This window comes from Marmota marmota, unplaced genomic scaffold (assembly GCF_001458135.2).
Source record: "Marmota marmota marmota unplaced genomic scaffold, marMar, whole genome shotgun sequence".
In the NCBI taxonomy this organism is placed as follows: Eukaryota; Metazoa; Chordata; class Mammalia; order Rodentia; family Sciuridae; genus Marmota; species Marmota marmota.
In genome coordinates, this window is record NW_025999926.1 from 6,404,495 (window position 1) to 6,424,028 (window position 19,534).

Genomic DNA, 19,534 nt, shown 5'->3' on the forward strand with positions numbered 1-19,534 from the left:
CTGGGTTCGATCCTCAGCACCACATACTAACAAAGATGTTGTGTCTGCCGAAAACTGAAAAATAAATATTAAAAAATCTCTCTCTCTCTCTCTCTCTCTCTCTCTCTCTCTCTCTCTCTCCCTCCCTCCCTCCCTCCCTTCCTCTCCCTCTTTATTTTTGTTTGTTTGTTTTTGTTTTTGGTAGCATGAATAAAACCCAAGGATATTTAACCACTGAGACACATCCTCAGCCCTATTGTTTGTTTGTTTGTTTGTTGTTTTATTTTTGTATTTTTATCTAGAGTCTTTAAAAATTGCTTAGGGCCTCAATAATTTGCTTAGGCTGGCTTTGAATTTGTAATCCTCCTGACTCAAGTCCCCATGCTTCTAGTATTACAGGCAAGCACCACCACAGCTGGCTCCTATCCATCTTTTTTATAAAGAACAAACTATGCAAAGGGTCAGTCAGTTGTTTGAGAATGGGTCACATAGTATTCATTAATAGACAGAATAAACCCTGAGAATAAGAAGCATAAAGAAGACTACTGAAATCATCTATATGAGTATCACACAAATATACAAAAAACAAAGAACAATTTTATAGTCACTTAATTACATAATAGTAATACTAGCAATTTGGGAGGTTGAGTTTAGAGAATTTAAAGTAAAAGACCAGCTGGGCAACTTTATTTTATTGCAACTCTACTCTCTTAAAATCCAGCATCTGCAATTTTGTCAGAATATGGTTGCTAGTGCATTGTGCTAATGTGGAATTAATGAATTGTTTCACTGAACTTTAAAATGCAAAATCAGCCCTAAAATCTTGTATTTAAACAAAGATACATGCATGAAACAGGGAAAACACTTAAGAGAAATTAGTGTTGGGACAGAAGCAATAATATTGTTGTAAAATACATGCCAAAATAAAATAGAAAAATGTTTAAATAATCAGTTTATGTTCTATTTTGTTTTTGCAGTACTGAAATTGAACTCAGGGCCTTGCATATGTGAGTCAAGGGCTTTACTTCTGGGTTACATCCCCATCTCTAATGATCAGTTTCTAAGTTAACTTTTACAATAAGAGAATTTACAAGATTTTCTCTTATACATTAACCAGGGAAAAGCTAGATGAAATGCAAATAAATGATGTTTTTAATCTTAGTCGGTTATAGGACATATATTAGAATGTTGAAAAATAACCTGGTACTTAAGACTGCAAGAGACAATCCTCAAATTTTTTATTACACCCCACAAACCAAATAAATTGGAAAAATTAAATTAATGTTTTTTAGCAAGGCTAACTGAATATGTGTAGATTGGTGAATAAAATTTTTAGACAATTCAGTTTCCAGATAGAGGACACATTTTCTTTTACATGTTTTGTAAAGAAATATAGAGGAGGTATATGGTTATAGCTCCATGGTAGAGCAATTGCCTAGCATGTTTGAGGCACTGGGTTTTATTCTAAGTGCCACATAAAAAAATGAATAAATAAAACTAAGGTATTGTGTTCATGTTCCACTAAAATATATTTAAAGAAAAGATATTAGAGTGTCGTGAGAAATATTCTTACATGGTGTATGTCTTTGTTTCTTTTTTTCTCTGAGGTCCTAAAGACACAAGTTGTATATATCATTTCCAAGAGAAGATTCAAATAAAGAAATATATGCATTGATGTTGACTTTTATAGTATCATATTTACTTTTATTTTCCTCTGGATTTTTAAAATTCTATATTCTTAAACCAGTAATTGTAAGTAGCTGTATTTTTTTTTATTGCAACTGTGTTTGTTAGCAATTATCATCAGTTTTGCTGTGGAAGTGATTGATAGAGCCCTTCATAAGGTCATGCTGAAAGTTATATATATATTATATATATTGCTTGAGAGAAGGAATATTGTGAACAGAACTCAGTGTGCTTAAACACTGACCCACATCTCCAGCCATTTATTTATTGGTTTGGTGGTGCAAGAAATTTTACCCAGGAATGCTTAATCATAGAGCCACATCCTCAGTCCTATTTTAAATTTTATTTTATTTTACATTATTTTGAGATAGGTTATCTCTAAGTTGCTTAGGGTTATGCTAAGTTGCAAAGGCCAGACTTAAACTTGTGATCCTCCTGCCTCAGCCTCTTGAGTTACTTACATTGCAGGCATTGACCACTATTCCCAGGTGAATTATCTATGTTTAAATGATCATATGCTCAGTAACACTTGAGCTATGCTTCTAATAGACACATGCAGTGACACATTAAATTCTAAGCACAATTAAACTGAACAAACTGAAAGTTATTTATGAATAAGTCACACTTTCTTTATGGGTTTTATGGACTTTTTAGATTTGATGGTGACCTGAATTAAAGAAAATAAATTTGGGAGGAGTAACTTCTAGATTTTTTTCTTCAGTTTATTATATAATGAAAAAGTTAAGATGACTAAAACATTGAAAAATATATCAGATAGAACTACATTTGGATAATATAAATATGCTCTCATTAATTTTCAGTTACAAATTAACCACAAAATGTTAAATGTAAAACTCTATGAAGAATATAAAGCTACCATACTGATACATCACATACACAATTTACTAAATAATAATAACTTTATAAAAAACATTACACCAAGATTTTCTAAAATATGTATAAGAATCTTCTCTCTGGAAATATACCTTCTCTTATGTTTTATATAATTCTATGTGCATAGTTTGTATTACCTCAATTTTTATAATTTTGTTTATTTATTTATTTAGTGGTGCCAGAGATTGAACTCAGGACTTTGTGTATGTGTAGGAGGCACTCTACCAACTTAGTTATATACACAGCCCCTCAATAACCTCAATTTTTAAAAACTGCAAGATATATAAAACACAATATCAGTTTCAGCCAGACTTAGTGATGCATACCTGTAATTTCAGCAGTTGAGAAGGCTGAGGCAGGATGCTTGTGAGGTTAAAGCCATGCTTAACCACTTATTGGGACCTGATACATATTAGTGACACCTTGTCTCTAAATCAAATGTAAAAACGAACTATGTTTGTGGCTCAGTGGTTAAGCACTTACCTGGGTTCAATATCCAGTACTAAAAAATTAATCAATGAGTACCAGTTATAGCCTCAAAAACATTGAATCAGCAGAAATTATACACATCTGGACATACCATGTGCTTCATTATTTGAAATCAGGGGAAAAAATTTAAATCTCCAAGGTGTTCGTTTATGCCTACATTGATTTGCCAGTGGTTTTGCCAACTGCTGTTGCTGGAAAAATTACTTCTCTCTGACTTAAATATTGGATTTAATAGAGTAAAATTCAGCAAACCACTGCTAGACTCAGTAAGAATTGAGCATTTCCTAATCTCTGACATACACTTTCTCACCACAGTAGTAATTCTAGGCCTACCAATTGTTTCCAAAAAGAGTTTGTCCATGCACTGAGTGTCACTCTTTAGAATCTTCTGCTCAAGGGTGTATATTCTAAACCTTAAAGTTCTAGAAGCAAAGATGACTGAACAGGTGCAAATCTCTATAGATGGCAAACAAGTGGGTTTGCATTATATTTAACTATTTTCAATGACTAAAATCGTCAGCAATAGTGCAAAAAATGGGTTAGAAATTACAGATCCTGCAGTGGGGACAATATCTTAGCTAACAGAATGTTTGCCTCACATGCATAATGCTTTTGGTTCAATCCTCAGTACTAATTCTCAAAAATAAATAAGTAAATAAATAAATAAATCACAGATCTCTGTATTATCGATTTACAGCACACTCTCTTCTTGCTACTGGACAGCCTGGAATCTAACAAACTTTTATCAGAGATATAATGTATTAGTGTGATAGCAAATTACCTATCAGAATGCCTATGATAAATATCTAAAAGTTGGGGCTTTGGTTGTGACTTATTGGTAGAGTGCTTGCCTAGAACACTTGTGACATTGCATGTGATCCTCAGCACAACATAAAAATAAATAAATTAATTGTGTCTATCTACAACTAAAAATTAAAAAAAATAAAAAGATTATTTAGAAGTAAAAAAAATCTGAACTATAGAGGGTACTAAAAAGTATATGAGCATGAATATAGAGAAACACATGTATAAATGTTGGTGAGAATATACATTCAATAAAGCTGTTTTTGAAAATTGTGTTAAGGTTCTTCAAAAACTTTAAAATAAAAATACTGTAGGCTCTATTATTAGTAATTCTCAGTATGTATTTAAACAAATTGGAATCTTTACAGGATAGAAAAAACTGCACTCTCATTTTTATAGTAGTGTCATTCACAGAACCTGGTAAAAGAACTGAAGCATTCTAAAGATTAAAAGTAGGATGGAAATGGTTGCATATTTTTGTATTCTCAGCAGCATGGAATGCTGAAACAGGAGGATCCTGAGTTTACAGCCAGCCTCAGCAACTTAGCAAGGCACTAAGCAACTAAGTGAGACCCTGTCTCTAACAAAAAATATATTAAAAAATAGTGCTGGTGAAGGAGATGACATCATAGCTCAGTGGTACAGTGCTTGCTTAGCATATGTGAGGCACTTGGTTTAACTCTCAGCACTACGTAGAAATAAAATAAAGGTATTTTGTCCATCTACAACTAAAAATATATTTTTTTAAAAAAAGGCTGCTGATGTAGCTTATTGTTTGAGTGGCCCTGGTTTCAATACACTATACCCGCCCCCCCCAAAAAATTATATATATATATATATATATATATATATATATATATATATATACACACACACATATATACACCACCAAACAAATAAGTAAATAAATAGTATACAAGTGATAGGGGACAGACAAATGTGAGTGGTAGAAACATAAGACTAAGGGAAAAATCTGTAAAATGGACCCAGCATGCTCACCACATGCCTTCTTTTCCAAGAGAATACTTACCTACAGCTCTGCCTGGCTTAAGTGGACAGAGTATGTCATATTTGTCAGCAAACTATTATATTTAGAAAAATGCAGTTCCAAAATAATGTCCATAAGAGAAACACCAACACTAAAAAAGAGACTTTTAGGACTCTGTCACAGACCAGATACTGGAACTCATAAGGGACATAAGGATATTCTTAATAATCATAATTTTCAAGAATTGTGGAGGCCACAGGATGAGTGGAGGAACATTTAATGGGGAAAATGGGAGTGTGGGAGGGGACATAGAATAGGAAAGATGGTAGAAAGAGACAGACATCATTACCTTAAATACATGTATGATGGCATGAATGGTGTAATTCTACATTATGAACAATCAGAAAAGTAAAAAAAAAAACTGTTATTCATTTGTTTGTAATGAATCAAAAAAGCCTTCTGCTGTCATATATAACTGATTAGAATTAATAAAGTATAAAAAATTGCAGTAGTTATTGCTCAATCTAAATAGATATGGTAACCCTTGGCCTAATTAACATAAAGGCATCATGGCAGTAGGGATTTTACACTATGCCGTTATCCTACTGTCAGACAAAAATCAAGAAGTAATCCTGGGCAAGGGTTTTTGGAAATTTTTCTTAGATCCCCAGTAAAACTAGAGTGTAGAAAAACCATGTTACTTTTCTCTCTGAGAGTACCAACTCTCTCTTTCAGAGTATCTCCTTGATTTTTTTTAACATCACTTTTAAAAAACTAATTGCCCGCTACTCTGAGAAATAAGTCTGAAAACTTTGTGTCTTTTTTTAAAAAAACATTTTTAACCTTATTTTATTTATTTATTTTTTATGTTGTGCTGAGAATCGAACCCAGTGTCTGACACATGCTAGCACTCTACCACTGAGCAACAACCCCAGCCCTGAAAACTTTGTGTCTTGATTGAAAAAATCTGCATTTAAAATTGGGGTATTCTCATTATCTCAGTTTTGCAGAGGACATTATTTATGTATCACAGAAAGTTTCTTGACAAATGAATAGCTTCCAGAGACTCTCTAGAGAGCCTTCACTCTATAGTACAAACTGTTCTGTCATAGGGAATGACTCATGGAATGATATTCACTAGATATAAACAGACTTTAGAGACTGTGTCAGTTTAATCTTTTTGTAAGGCAGTTATGAAATCGAAGACTATGCAAATATGAGATGTTGTGATGAGGACACATCACACAGTAAAATATTTAAGGAGTAATCTCAAATCACATATATGATAAGGTGACTGTGCCTGGGAAGACAGAAGGATGAGAGACACATTTTATTTATTTATTTAGTTAGTTAGTTATTAATTTATTTATTATTTTTTTACATTGTGAAGTTACACTGGTCTGCTCTACTTTCATGTGAAATGCTCATAAAAAGTAAAATCAGTAAAATCTGCCATCTAGTTCTTGGGAAAAAATGGAAATACCACACCAATTTGATAAGTATCATAAGAAAAAAAATAGTTGATAAGGCAAAGCCAGAATTCTGGCATCAGGAATGTAATGACAGTGGCTTGGGACTGAGGAAGGAGGATCACACATTCAAAACTAGCCCCAGCAAGGATGAGATACAAAGCAAATCAGTGAGATCCTGTCTCTCACTCAAATACAAAAAAGGGTTGTGGATGTGGCTCAATGGTTAAGTACTCCTGAGTTTATTTCTTGGTTCCCAACTCCCATAGAAATATAAAAATAGGAAATTTAGGAATTTATTCCAAGACTTATGGAGAGCTAGGCTGAAGGACACAGTTCTGGACACATACTACTTTTCAGACATTTAGAAAGCTCAGGAGGAAAAAGAAAGTTGGGCTCCCACAAAACTCAGCTGCTTTGATGCCAAAACATAGCATATAAAGTTAAGTTTTCCTCCATTGTAATTCCAGTATTCACCACACTGTCTGGAGAGATGCTGGGTTGGTGGCACACTGATTCCAGTACAAGGCTTAAGAAAATGGCTGAAGACACTATGCAGTGATGTGACAAGATGAAGAGAGTCCAGCTACTGACACACACCATACTAGGATGGGCAGAAGTAACTGAGAGCTTAGCGGCCATGAAGAAGCTCTCAGGGCACCAGAAACTGGAGAACACAATAAGGAGTCACCATTTGCCATTTTTAGTTTCCTATACCATCAGCCCCATGGGTGCAAACAACCTCCTACCAAATCTCAAGATTTCACTGGCAGGGCTGGGGTTGTAGCTCAGTGGTAGAATGCCTGCCTCACACACATGAGCACTGGTTTCTATTCTCAGCACCACATTAAAAAAAATAAAGATTGTATCATCTACAACTTAAAAAAAATTTTAAAAGATTCCATTGGACACTCACCATTTTCTGGCTTTTTGGATTCCCAGCATTCTCCCTATGGTTATTTAAGCATGCATGTAGCACAGAAGCATGAGGCTTCTGAGGATAGGAAACTTAGAAACATATCTGAAGGATGTCAGACTTGGAATACTAACCCTGTACCAGCTATCGAAGCCAACACCCTCTTCACTGGCTTTGTGTGGATTGAACAGTTATTTTGAAAGTGCTCATATTGGAACAGGGTACCAGGTCCTGTCCCCAGGATGAACCTTGTAAACCTACTTTCTGAGTGAAAGTTAATTGCATCCAGCCAAAGAATGAATCAGACTAGAATGATAGGTCCGTGGCCTTTTTTTTTTTTTTCTTTTTTAACTAGGTACTGAATCCATGGGGGCTTTGCTATCTTTGCCTATCACCATTCTTATTTTTAATTTTGAAACAAAGTCTCAGTAATTTGCCCAAGCTAGCCTTGAATCTTTCTACCATGGCCTGTAAAGTAGCCTATATTAGTGCAATGCACCAATTCACTGCTGTATTATTGTTCCTTTTGTGTAACTGTGAATTGAATGCAGAGCCTTAGTATTAAATCATTTTAATATAGTAGTAGGATCTAGCCCAGCCAGAAGGATATTTGCATTTATATGTGTATATAAGAAAAACTCAATGTATGAGATATATACTTAATTCATGTGAAAATGATGTTGCTGGGTGTAGTGGTTGACTTTTAGAGAGCTGCCATCTCCAACTCAAAAGGCTATGATTTGGACACTGTTCCTAACAAGACACTGAGCACAGATTTATTTCTCATTCAGATATCAGAGTGTAAGCAAAAAGAAATGATGTCCCAGAAGGTAGAGAATGCCAGGTCTTCATATCTGTCAGCAGCCAACAAGTAGAGTACAAATATATTAAAGAAAATATTATTTGGCAATTTTTCCTTGAGCCTAATTGCAGGGTTATGATGCCTTTTTTTGGTATAGGGTACTGTGAGAATATTAGCAAAAATCAAAGACATAGATGTCTACACATATTTCTAAATATTTTAATCCCTTATATTGAGAGATTCACCTTTAAATTTAAATAAGAGAAATTAAAATACTACTTATAAGGTGTATGCTGTTTTCCAGATATTCTCTGTACCACATATGATTGAATCCTGACATTTTCCCTCCAGTGGGTATATTGTTGTCTATAACTGTATAAGAAGTCACTCTAAAACTTACTAGTTCACATTTGGATTGAACTGCATTCATCTGAAATATTTTTGCTGCATGTGTTCAGCTCTTAAGATTACTGAACTTCAGAGGGTGATCTGGCTGCCAAAAAAAAGTGCCCTGAATCTTCTTTACAGGATATCTCAGAATCAAATAAATTAAGGGGGGCTTGTTCTCATTGAGGAGACAGTGTTCTAAAAGCAAAAGCAAAATCATTAAAAAAATATTTCCTGACTAGGTACCTGACTAGTACTCTTTTCATAGCCACAAATTTATATAAGCCATAAAAAATAAGAAGAGCTCTGACCCAAAGTTTGGAGAATACATTCTGCATTTGGCTAGAGTAGGAGTAAAATCACATTACCAAATTTCTGAACACAGATAAGGCTAAAGGACTACTGATATTATGGCACTAATTCTGCCTTTAGTAATGGATGAGGTTTATACAGCTCTTTCAGTTTCAAAAAATATTTTCAAAACCCCACAAGTACTGTGTGTGTGTGTGTGTGTGTGTGTGTGTGTATGAGTGTAGTACTGGTGGTTAAACTGAGGGAATTATTATTCCTGAGCTATATCCTAATTTTTTTGTTTTCTTTTTTTTTTAATTTTGAGACAGGATATTAGAAAGTTGCTTTGTTGTGTTCCTACAATTTTTAAGTACATATTAAGATCAAATATGTCTGAACTAAAGGCAAAACTTATGTCTTTAGAAGCCATGATTCATCATTATTTTTAAATTATCTTAAAAGTTATGTAGTGACACTTATTCAAAAAGGGCAGTGGGGTTTACACACATATGGTGGCTCATGTCAGCAATCTTAATAATTTAAGAAACTTAAGCAGGAGAATCACAATTTCAAATTCAGCCTAAATAATATGAGAGGGCCCTAAGCAACTAAGCAACACTTTGTCTGAAAACTAAAAATATAGTAAAATACAATTTAAAAAGGGCTGGTGATACAGGATTTAGGAGAACTACCCTGGGTTAAGTACTAATTCCTCTTTCCTTAAAAATAAGAAAAAAAAAAGAATAAGAAAAAAGAAAAACAAAATTTTTACATCTGGTGAACTTTTTATTCAATGGAGATAATATGTTTGAGAAAAACTTCTGAATCTTATAGCAAGGATTTAAAATAAACTTGGGAAATGGCTGAGAACTCAATTGAAAAATCAAGAACAAGCAATATTTTTTTATATTTCTTATCAGGAGAAATTTGAAAACTGGTATATTTCATTACAGTCATAATAAAAAGGTAGCATGCTATGAAAAATACAACAAAAATACTGTATCTGTTTCACAAAAGTTTTGTAAACAGAGAATATGAAACACTACATAAAGAAATGAGGGAGAGACAACATTAAGGCAATGTATGTAATCTAAAATAAATAATACAGTAAATCTCCACTATACAAATATTATCTGGGAGTATGTATACAAAACAACACAATACTCCTTGCATAAAGCAGAGGATTTGTGACAGTCTCAAATTTTTAAAAATAATTTTACATCTGTGGCTGCTGTGCAGGGGCTCATATCAGAAAAAAAGCAAGATTTGGGGCTCAAGCAGTTGAAAGAAGATGTGAGGAACTTTTGTGATGGTAGGCATGCTACATTTGAAGGCAGCAATAGCCCATAACCAGCCTCTAGCTTCTATCCCTCAGCCCCCCAAATTATTAAATAGAACTTTTTTTAATGCAGGCCAGACAAAGAAGGCACATTGACAGCATTTTATTGATGTAAGAGCATGCTCACAAACAAATGTTTTTAACCTTGAGTACATACATTGAATCTGAGTGTTTATGACCTTGGCTACTTGCTAAAAACATAGCCCTTTGGAAGCCTGGCCAGGTACTAACACACTTGGTATATTTTTGTCACTAAATGCCTCATGGCATTGAGCATTTTACAACTTCTACTATAAGGAGCAATGCTAACCTCTCCATTTTTAAGGTGCAACACAGAATGCTGTTTATCTCTAATTCTTACAGACAAAAAAAAATAATCTTGCTATCTTGCCACCTGGGTAAATTATTTTTTTAAGTCCACCAGTTCTGATTAACAGGTAAAGAAGGGTAAAGTTGGATACCTGGGCTGGACATGCAAGTTGTTCCTTGGAGCCACTGGCTGATGTTATTTCATTTTATGCATCATCCATTGACTCACTTGAAGGCCTTTATCCTCCTTCTTCTCCCCAGACTCAGTCATAACAATGGGGAAGGTTGATGGGTATTTTCAAAATACAGAGATCTTACTCTACTGAATGTACTTCGGATTCCTAGACCTCTTGATTATCTTGCAATTCATCATTCTGGTAGTCTTTCATACACTTGCATCAGTGTTTGCTCTCAGATCTATAGAAAGAGTTCATCCCATGGCCAGAGCAGCTGCACATAACTCCTTGACTACTTCTCCAAATCATCTATGCCACTGCTGCCACTTTTTTTCTTTGGCCAGGGGCTGGGGCCTGGGCTTCAACACTTCATTGACAGTTCAACTTGCAAGGTTCATGTTTGCCCACAGTGCACTCAGAATCCTTATTTCTGTTTACAAGGAACTCATCCCATTATATCACAACTCTCCATAGGAGTCCACTGTAATAGGACTGAGGCAACTAAGTGTTGTATGCTTCTTGGTGTCCATAGGTGCCACGACTCCCCTAACAACTTCCATTAATCCATCAGGACTGAGATACCTCTCACCTGCAAATGTCCTAAAGACTACGCCATTTGCTGTGTGGGTGTTGAGATCCAGGATGTAAAATTTTGGTCTCTAGCAATTGAGAGATGTGAGGCAGATTTGACAGTGTAGTCATGCTTATTAAGAAGAAACAATAACTCCCAGAGAGCCCAGAGCCTTCAGCCCTCAGACGCCTGCATCATTCCATAGGCCTTTTCTTATATAGGCCAGAAAACAAAGGTGCATGGTCAATATTTTACATAGTGAACACAAGCTCAAATGAAAATGTTTATGACAATGAATGCATACACTAAATCAGGGTATTTATTTCTTGAGTAAATAATAATAATTATTATTATTATTATAATTATAATAACCTGTTGGAAGCATCAACAAGAGACTAGCTATAGCCATGTCTGGCCTTTCCAGTGATCCACCCTTTTAGGATTTATCATCAAAAAATCTACAAACCTGAAGTCTTCTGCAATGATCTATTAGCAACGAGGTAAGAGCTCTGTATCCACAGGCCACAAAGACATATGCTGTATTTTGATATGACTAGAAACATTTCCCCTGCCTAGGATTACTAAAAGCCATCTCCAGAATGTATCTAGACAAGCTCATCATTCTTGAAACTTATAATTGATCAACTGCTGTGTGGCTGCAACTAAAGATGTCATGTGTATTGAAGTCATACTGATATTATTTTGGTGATCTAGAATATATATACAACTGATGGCAGAAACCCATTTCTGTGCTGCTGTTAACAAACCAAGTGCCATGTGATTTTGCAACACAACTTTTTGTATTTGATATTTTTCTTTATTAACTAGAGATAGAGCCTGCCTTGTATGATTTAAGGTTTGGCTGTGTACTCTGTACCTTATTCACCCAGGATACATAAAAAATAACAAAGAAAATACCGCATCCTCATGAGTTTAAATTTTATTTATCATATAGTCTTCTCTTTAGCTATAACCACACCATAATTTCCCATAGGCTGTATGGTTTTAACCTAGTATCCTAATAATGCAAGCAGAAAAAAAAACAGAAGTTTAATCATATTGAGTAACATTTTCAAATTAAATCAAAGTTTAGGCAGTAAAAAATTATCTGGATAAAATGGAGATCAAGAGACTGTTGACTATAATAGATAATGTTACCTTCAATAGACATTGAAAAATAGGTTTCGATATTTAAACCTTAGGAAATAAGCTAGAATTAACAAAGGGGTGATTATAACAGCTGCTTCTTGGCTTAGCATTTCAATTTTGCCTGTTCATAAACCTGCAAACAAGAGCCAATATTGTAATGTATGTCTGTAATTTCAGTGACTCAAGAGGCTGGCTGAGGAAGAAGGATTTTAAGTTCAAGGCTAGACTCAACAACTCACTGGGGCCTTAAGCATGTTAATGAGAATTTGGCTTGTCTTAAAAAAATGGACTGGAGATGTGATTTGTGATAAAGTGCCCTGAGTCCAGTCCTTGGTACAAAACAAAAATTTCTGCTTTTTTTGTGTCACCATCTAACTTCTAAGACAATAATGAAAGATTGATAATTCATGTAGTCTAGAGGATGTGAGTTGTGGTTTTGGGGTCACATAGAGTTGATCCTAAATTCCAGTAAAGTTGCTTAATATTTGTGAGATCTTCCAAATATTTTTTCACACTGAAGAGTTATGTAAACCTCATCTATTACAAAAGGAAGAATGATACTGAGTACCAACATGTTAGCAATTCTTTAGCCTTATCTGTGCACATAATGTTGACAATGTGTTTTTACTCCTCTTCTAGCCAAAGTGCAGAGTATCTTTTCCAAACTTTGGGTCTGAGCTCTTATTTTATTGCATGTAACTTATGTAAAGCTGTGACTATGAAAGTATATTAGTCAAGAAACATTTTGAATACTTTGTTTTTACTTTCACAACACTGTCACCTCCATAAGAATGAGCCCACCTTAATTTATTTGATTCTGAGAAGAAGAGTGCTTTTTTGGCAAGCATATCTCCCTCTGAAGTTCAGTAATCTTATCAACTATGACCTAATTACATGATATAAAAAGATCCCATATGAACCCAGCCTTAATTGATGATAAGCCCACATATGAGACAATAATTTTTAAATAGTTACTTCTTATTCAGTGATAGATAACTAATCCACTAACCATAGGCTGAATGTCAGGATTCAATCACATGTGAACAGAAGTTATGTGAAAAACACATTCTGCCTTATAGGTAGTGGTTAAATTTTTATTGATTTAAATTTAAACTTTAATCTCTTAACAGGCTTTATTGATTTATATAGAAATATGTGTAGACATCTATGCCTTTAATATTTTATGATATTCTCAGAGTACCCCGTACCAAAGAAGAAAATTGAAATCACAGCCCTGCATTAGGCTAAAGACAAAACTGCAAAATAAGTTTTTCTTTAAAATGTCTAGACTCTAGTTTCTGGGTTACTGATGATCTGATGACCTAGAGTCTTTTCTCCAGTGATGCCCATCTCTTTTGGTTACAGTATGATTTCTAAAATGGAAATGGATCTGTGCCCAGAATCCTATGAGAAACAGTGTCCACTTTTGTACACTTCTGAGTTGTAGATTGCAGGTCTCTCAAAGTGCACAGTCTCTCCTGTTCTTTGGCCCTGAGAGAATGTTGTTTGGTAAGTTTATTCCATAACCTATGACATGGACCTAAGGTGTCCAGTTTTTTCACTTTGCTGAGGTCAGGGTATTCATAGATCTCAAACATGGAATATAGCTGTGGTGAACATAGATATCCCTGAGAGGTCAAGAGTGAATTTTAGGATGAAGCTTGAAAAATACATTTATTTATTAGTCAATTTATATTGTCAAAAATAATAATATTTTGGATATAGTGGTTTAAGTTATTACAATTGATTTAAGCTGTCCTTAATTTTTAATATGAATACTAGAAAGTTTTAAATTATACTCATGCATTATATTGTTTTCCCTCTGGGGAAACATTACTGCCTTAGTACATTGCTTAGAAGTTTAAAATACAATTTGCTTACTTGTAAGACCAGACAGCAGAAAAGTTAAATGAAATTTTAAAGTAATTGTGATGAAATTTTTATTCATATAATTATATATGTTGGGTGTGTGGGAGACCTTGCCTCTTGGTTTTATTTTCCCCATTGGGTTTCTCCCCACTGAAGTTAAGTTTTCATCACATGAGAAGAACTTCTTTTACCCTTCCCACTCTCACTAAGGTCATTATGTGGCTGTAGAGTTTAAGAGTGGTGAGGATAATGCAAATGATGAGAAGTGATGAGATGTCATTGCAAGTCCTCATCAGCCTCTCCAGCTCAAGTGCACTTTTTATTGAGCTGGCTGAACATCTGTTCATTTGCTCTATTATTTATACTAAATTTTAAGGCTTTTTTACCCTCTTTTCAATCCTTATTAGTAACCACCATATTTTTCCATGACATCATTTACTCCAGGGCCAGAAACCTCTGGTCTGGTGGTCTGCACCCTGGTTTTTTCACCCTTCCCTCTTATTAGGTGAGGACAACCTGCCAGAGGCCTCACTCTGTTTCTCAGGGTAAGGGGAATTGATTTGTTTATGTCTGAGAGCAATACTGCAAGGCTTCTTTAGGCATGCCTGATGAGACTGGAGGTTTCAAACTGAAGTTTCTAAAATGAAGTTGTTTAGACCAGACTTAAGGCCATCGTCATAATAGTGTAGTTAATTTGTTCAAAATTAAGGATGTTTCATTTTGTTTTTGTTTGTTTCTTTAATGTATTTGTCCTCAATTGAGTTTTTTTCTTTTTTCTTTTTCTTTTTTTTTTTTTTTTAATACCAGGTATTTAACTCAGGGCACCGAGACACAACCTCAGCACAATTATTTTTTGTATTTATTTAGAGAGAGGGTTTCAGTTAGTTGCTTAGTGCCTTGCTTTTGCTGAGGCTTTGAACTCATGATACCCATGTATAATTTTCCTGAGACACAGGGGTTATGGCCTTGTCACCAAGTGTGCTTTCAACTGATTTTTTAAATATGTAAGACAAGTTTATTAAAATGACATTTAGAAGTATTCCTAATATTCAACCAAACTCCTTTGTCCTGGTGTGGCAGGAAATAAAAGTGAAACTGGACTTTAATTTAAATTACAAGAAAGTTGAATTGCAAGGGCTTAATTAGAACACAGTTAATTAGAAGGTCACAGGCCCTGGCACTGTTGTACTTTTTTAAAATATTTTTTTCTTAGTTGTAGATGAACACATTATCTTTATTATTATTATTATTATTATTATTATTATTATTATTTAATGTGGATCCAGTATCGAACACACTGCCTTATGCATACTAGCAAAGTACTCTACCACTGAGCCACAACCCCGACCCTTACCTTTTTTTTAATATTTACTTATATATTATTTATTTATATATGGTACTAAGAATTAGGCTCAGGGCCTCATATATGCTAGGTGAGAACTGTACCACTGAGCCACACCTTCAGCTCTTTCCTGGTACTTTTATAGTACCTGCTTTACATAAATTTTAATTAGTAGCCTTAACCCTTTTCCAACATATGTTGGAATTAAATCTAGTTTTATCTCAAACTCTGATTTTACTTCCTCTTTTTTCCCCAGAATCACAGTGTCTGAGTTAAGATTCCCCCATGAGGAATTTACTGTGTGTTGTCCACATTCCAAACTCCAATATTTACCTATTCCTTAGTTTTAGAAAAGTCTTACACAATTTGCCCAGAGGTACAAAAATCTCTTGGAGTACTCAGAAAAATCAGTATCTGAGTCTTGCCTTTTAGGGAGCAGTTTGAATTATAAGTATGCAGCCTTTAAGGCAAAGAGATGGATGATCTGTAGCTGGAAGGAGCCTTTTCATGGATACCTTGCATCTAAAAGACACTTCATTTGATTCCTTTTATTAGATTCTGTGAGTAAACCTACAATGAAAATGGAAGTGAAGTAATTTCTTTAACAAAAGTGTTCCAATTTCTTTAGGTATATATCCAGAATTATAATTAATGGGTTATAGGGCATTTTTAAACCAAGAATTGTTATTCATTTTTATTTACTTAGGCATTTTACCACTGTGTTACATCCCTATTTTTTTTAATAAGACATGGTATCACTGAGTCACTTAAACCATTGCCAAGTTTCTGAGGCTGGTCTTGCACTCAAGTTCCTCCTATTTCATCCTCCCAAGCTACTGGGAGTACAGACATTCACAATAATACTCTGCTTAAAAACAATATTATTAGTGGATTATATGGCATTTTTATTTTGAGTGTTTAAGAACCATGATAGTTTTTTCAAAAGTATCTTTATTAACGTTATATTTTAACCAAAATTTTAATCTATACATATACACATATACTCTGGAGTACCTAGTATCTTTCAGATATTTTTTTTTTTTGTGTGTGTGTGTGTGTGTGTGTGTGTGTGTGTGATTTGATGCTAGGAATTGAACTCCGGGGGTGCTTACCACTGAGTTATGTCCCCAGTCCTTTTTTTGAGACAGGTTTATATCACTAATATCTCACTAAGTTGCTTATAGCCTTGCTATGTTGCTAAGGCTGTCTTTCAAATTACTATCCTCCTGACTCACCTCTCCAGCCTCTAGTATATTTGCCACAATACCTAGCTGTTTCAGATTATTATAATAACCTTTTCAACAACCCTGCCCAGGCTACAGAAAATCTCTTTGACTGATGCATTTTATCCCTGTGGAAAGTTTATATGAAGTAGCCAATGTAGGAGTATTCTGTAAAGATATGTTGGAGATGTTGAGAGCCACAGTTTAGTCAGAATGACCCCTGACATTTTTGCCAGAGGGAATGGTTGAAAGGTGACCCTGCTCTGGGACTTGGGCAGCTCCAGGATTAGGGTGGATCTGGCTGGGAATAGGTACTTTGGAAGGATATTCTAACAGGACAATGGAAAGGTCCTGACCCAGTGATTGTCTGGAGTCAGGGGTCTGTTGTGTGTTTCCACAGGGAGAACAGCAGCCAATTTGGATTCCAGAGAGACTAACTAAAGCGATTTCTGCAGACCAAAAAGAAGATGACTTGGCTCAAATCCATAACAGCTGATATCCTTACATCTGCAACAGTGGTTCTCCCACACCTAGAGGCTAATGAATAATGAACACCATTAAAGCCTATTTCAAATGTAAAAAACCTTGGGGCTTGCTTGTGTGAATACATTCAGACCTATTATGCGAGTTACAGGAAGAAGGATGGAATATCAAAAGAAGGTGGTAACCAGGATGCTTTTTTCAATATCTATTTTATTATTGCCCTTTCCCACATCATGAAGTTCTATTTTATTTTTTGAGCTCATACAGACCTAGGTTAGTGTTTTTCTGATGAGTTCTATTTTTTGACTGTGGAGTTTTTAAACATTGCAATGGAGATTTCACCTGTGTAAAGCTACAAGGCCTTTACTATTGTCTTATGTGTTGTATGTTATGTGTGCACACTTGTGTTTTCTGTTGTATGTCTGTATGTGCTTATGTCCATATATATGAGGAGCGTTCATGAAAAAATGGATTGGATTTTTTTTTATTCACGTGATTTAAATGGTTTAATTTAAATTGGGTAAACAACTGTTGAGGATTGTTTTAATATGTGAACAAAAAAGGAGGTTAACAGATCTGTTAGTTTACTTTTACCTTTCCTTTTCATTATATTTAATAATTCTCTTCAGGATAATGTAAATTGTTTAGAAAATTGCTTTCTTTTAGTGCCTGCTGGAATGTTACATAATTTTTTTAGCCATCATTGCCAGAATTCCTATCTTCATCCCAGTGCCGGTGAAGACAAAGATAAAACTAAACTACAGCTTCTTCGATATCAATCACAGTAAACTCTATAAACTGATGCATCAATGAATAATAACTCAACAAGTAATGCTCAATCACGGAGTCAATATACTTTGGGAGGAAATGGACATATTGATGGATTCCTCTGCTTTGAACTGCTTGCAGAACTTGCCTGGACTATGTATCACTTGCATGCATTGTGAACTATATGTTGGTGCAGCTAATTTTGGTAGTGCTGGGGTATCTTTGCTGATGGTGTCATAGGTGGTACAATTTTTCCAAAAAGAACGTCACCCCCCCACACGTACCAAGGCCAAATTTGGGGGCCAACAGAGGTGAGGCAAAGAACCTCACCCCCCCACTGGTGCAAAAGCCTATCCACAAGTATGGCTGTATGCTGAACTGGTAGCCAATGACAGGTAAGATCCAATTACAATAGTACCAACCCAAGACAGGAGGCTGGCACCTTGAGATCAGCTCATCTGATGACGCATAAGGACCATATGTAGTACTGGACAACCTAAGACAGGCACGGTCCCTAAGCCACATGCTTGTTGTTTAATTAAACAGAAGGTGGGAGATGTTGAGAGCCACAGTTTAGTCGGAATGATGCCTGGAATTTTTGCCAGAGGGAATTGTTGAAAGGTGACTCTCCTCTGGGAATAGGGTGGCTCTGGGATTAGGGCGGATCCTGCTGCCTTGGGTGCCTGCTACTTTGGAGTTCCCGTTGAGTTCTTGTGGGGTTCTGGGAGAATTGGTGCATGGAGCCTGGTGGAGGGAGTGTGTTCCCGGGAAGTGTGTGTAGAGTGCTGGTGAGAGTTCGGGAATAAAAAGTTGCTGTTTGAACCTACAAGGCTTTATGGCAGCTCAGTTATTTGTGAACAGCCAGAATGTGGCATGGAATAAACAGGGATCATTGGTGTTTAACCTTTCTGTTTGGTATCATAGTTCATAAAAGTGCTGGGAAAAGAATGTAAATTCATTTGTTTAAAATCTACAGAGATTTACATAAGCTCAGCCACATTTTGTTCCAGAGTTTGAAACTTCAGGACGTAATAATGTAAACAAAATATGTTAAAGTTGAGACATTCAGTACACACATCCACACACACATACACAAAAAATAAACTTTCTAGGAGCAATTGGTAGTTCTGGCATTATTACTACTCTATCAGGGACATAGTAACATAAACAAAATATGTTAAAGTTGAGACATTCAATACACACATACACACACCCAGAAAAAAAAAAATCTAGGAGGAATTGGTAATTCTGGCCTTATTACTAGTGTATCAGGGTTGGGGCAGGATTCAGGAAGTATTAAAATCTCACTCAAGCTAAGAGTAGTTTACTGGATTCCTCCCTATTTCACCTAAAATACAAACTAGAGTGATTCATCTGTCAGCAACAGCCGTTGGGAAAATATGCTGGCAGATGATTTTTTTTAGATAAATTGACATCTTTGATATTTGGGTATTTCTTTGTATTGATCACAGCTGGTGAAACACTTGTGAAGGCTTTTATGGCTCCTAGATATCACCACATTTTTTTGTATCATTTCTTTCATATTTCATTTTTTCTTTCTTTCTTTCTTTCTTTCTTTCTTTTTTTTTTTTTTTTTTTT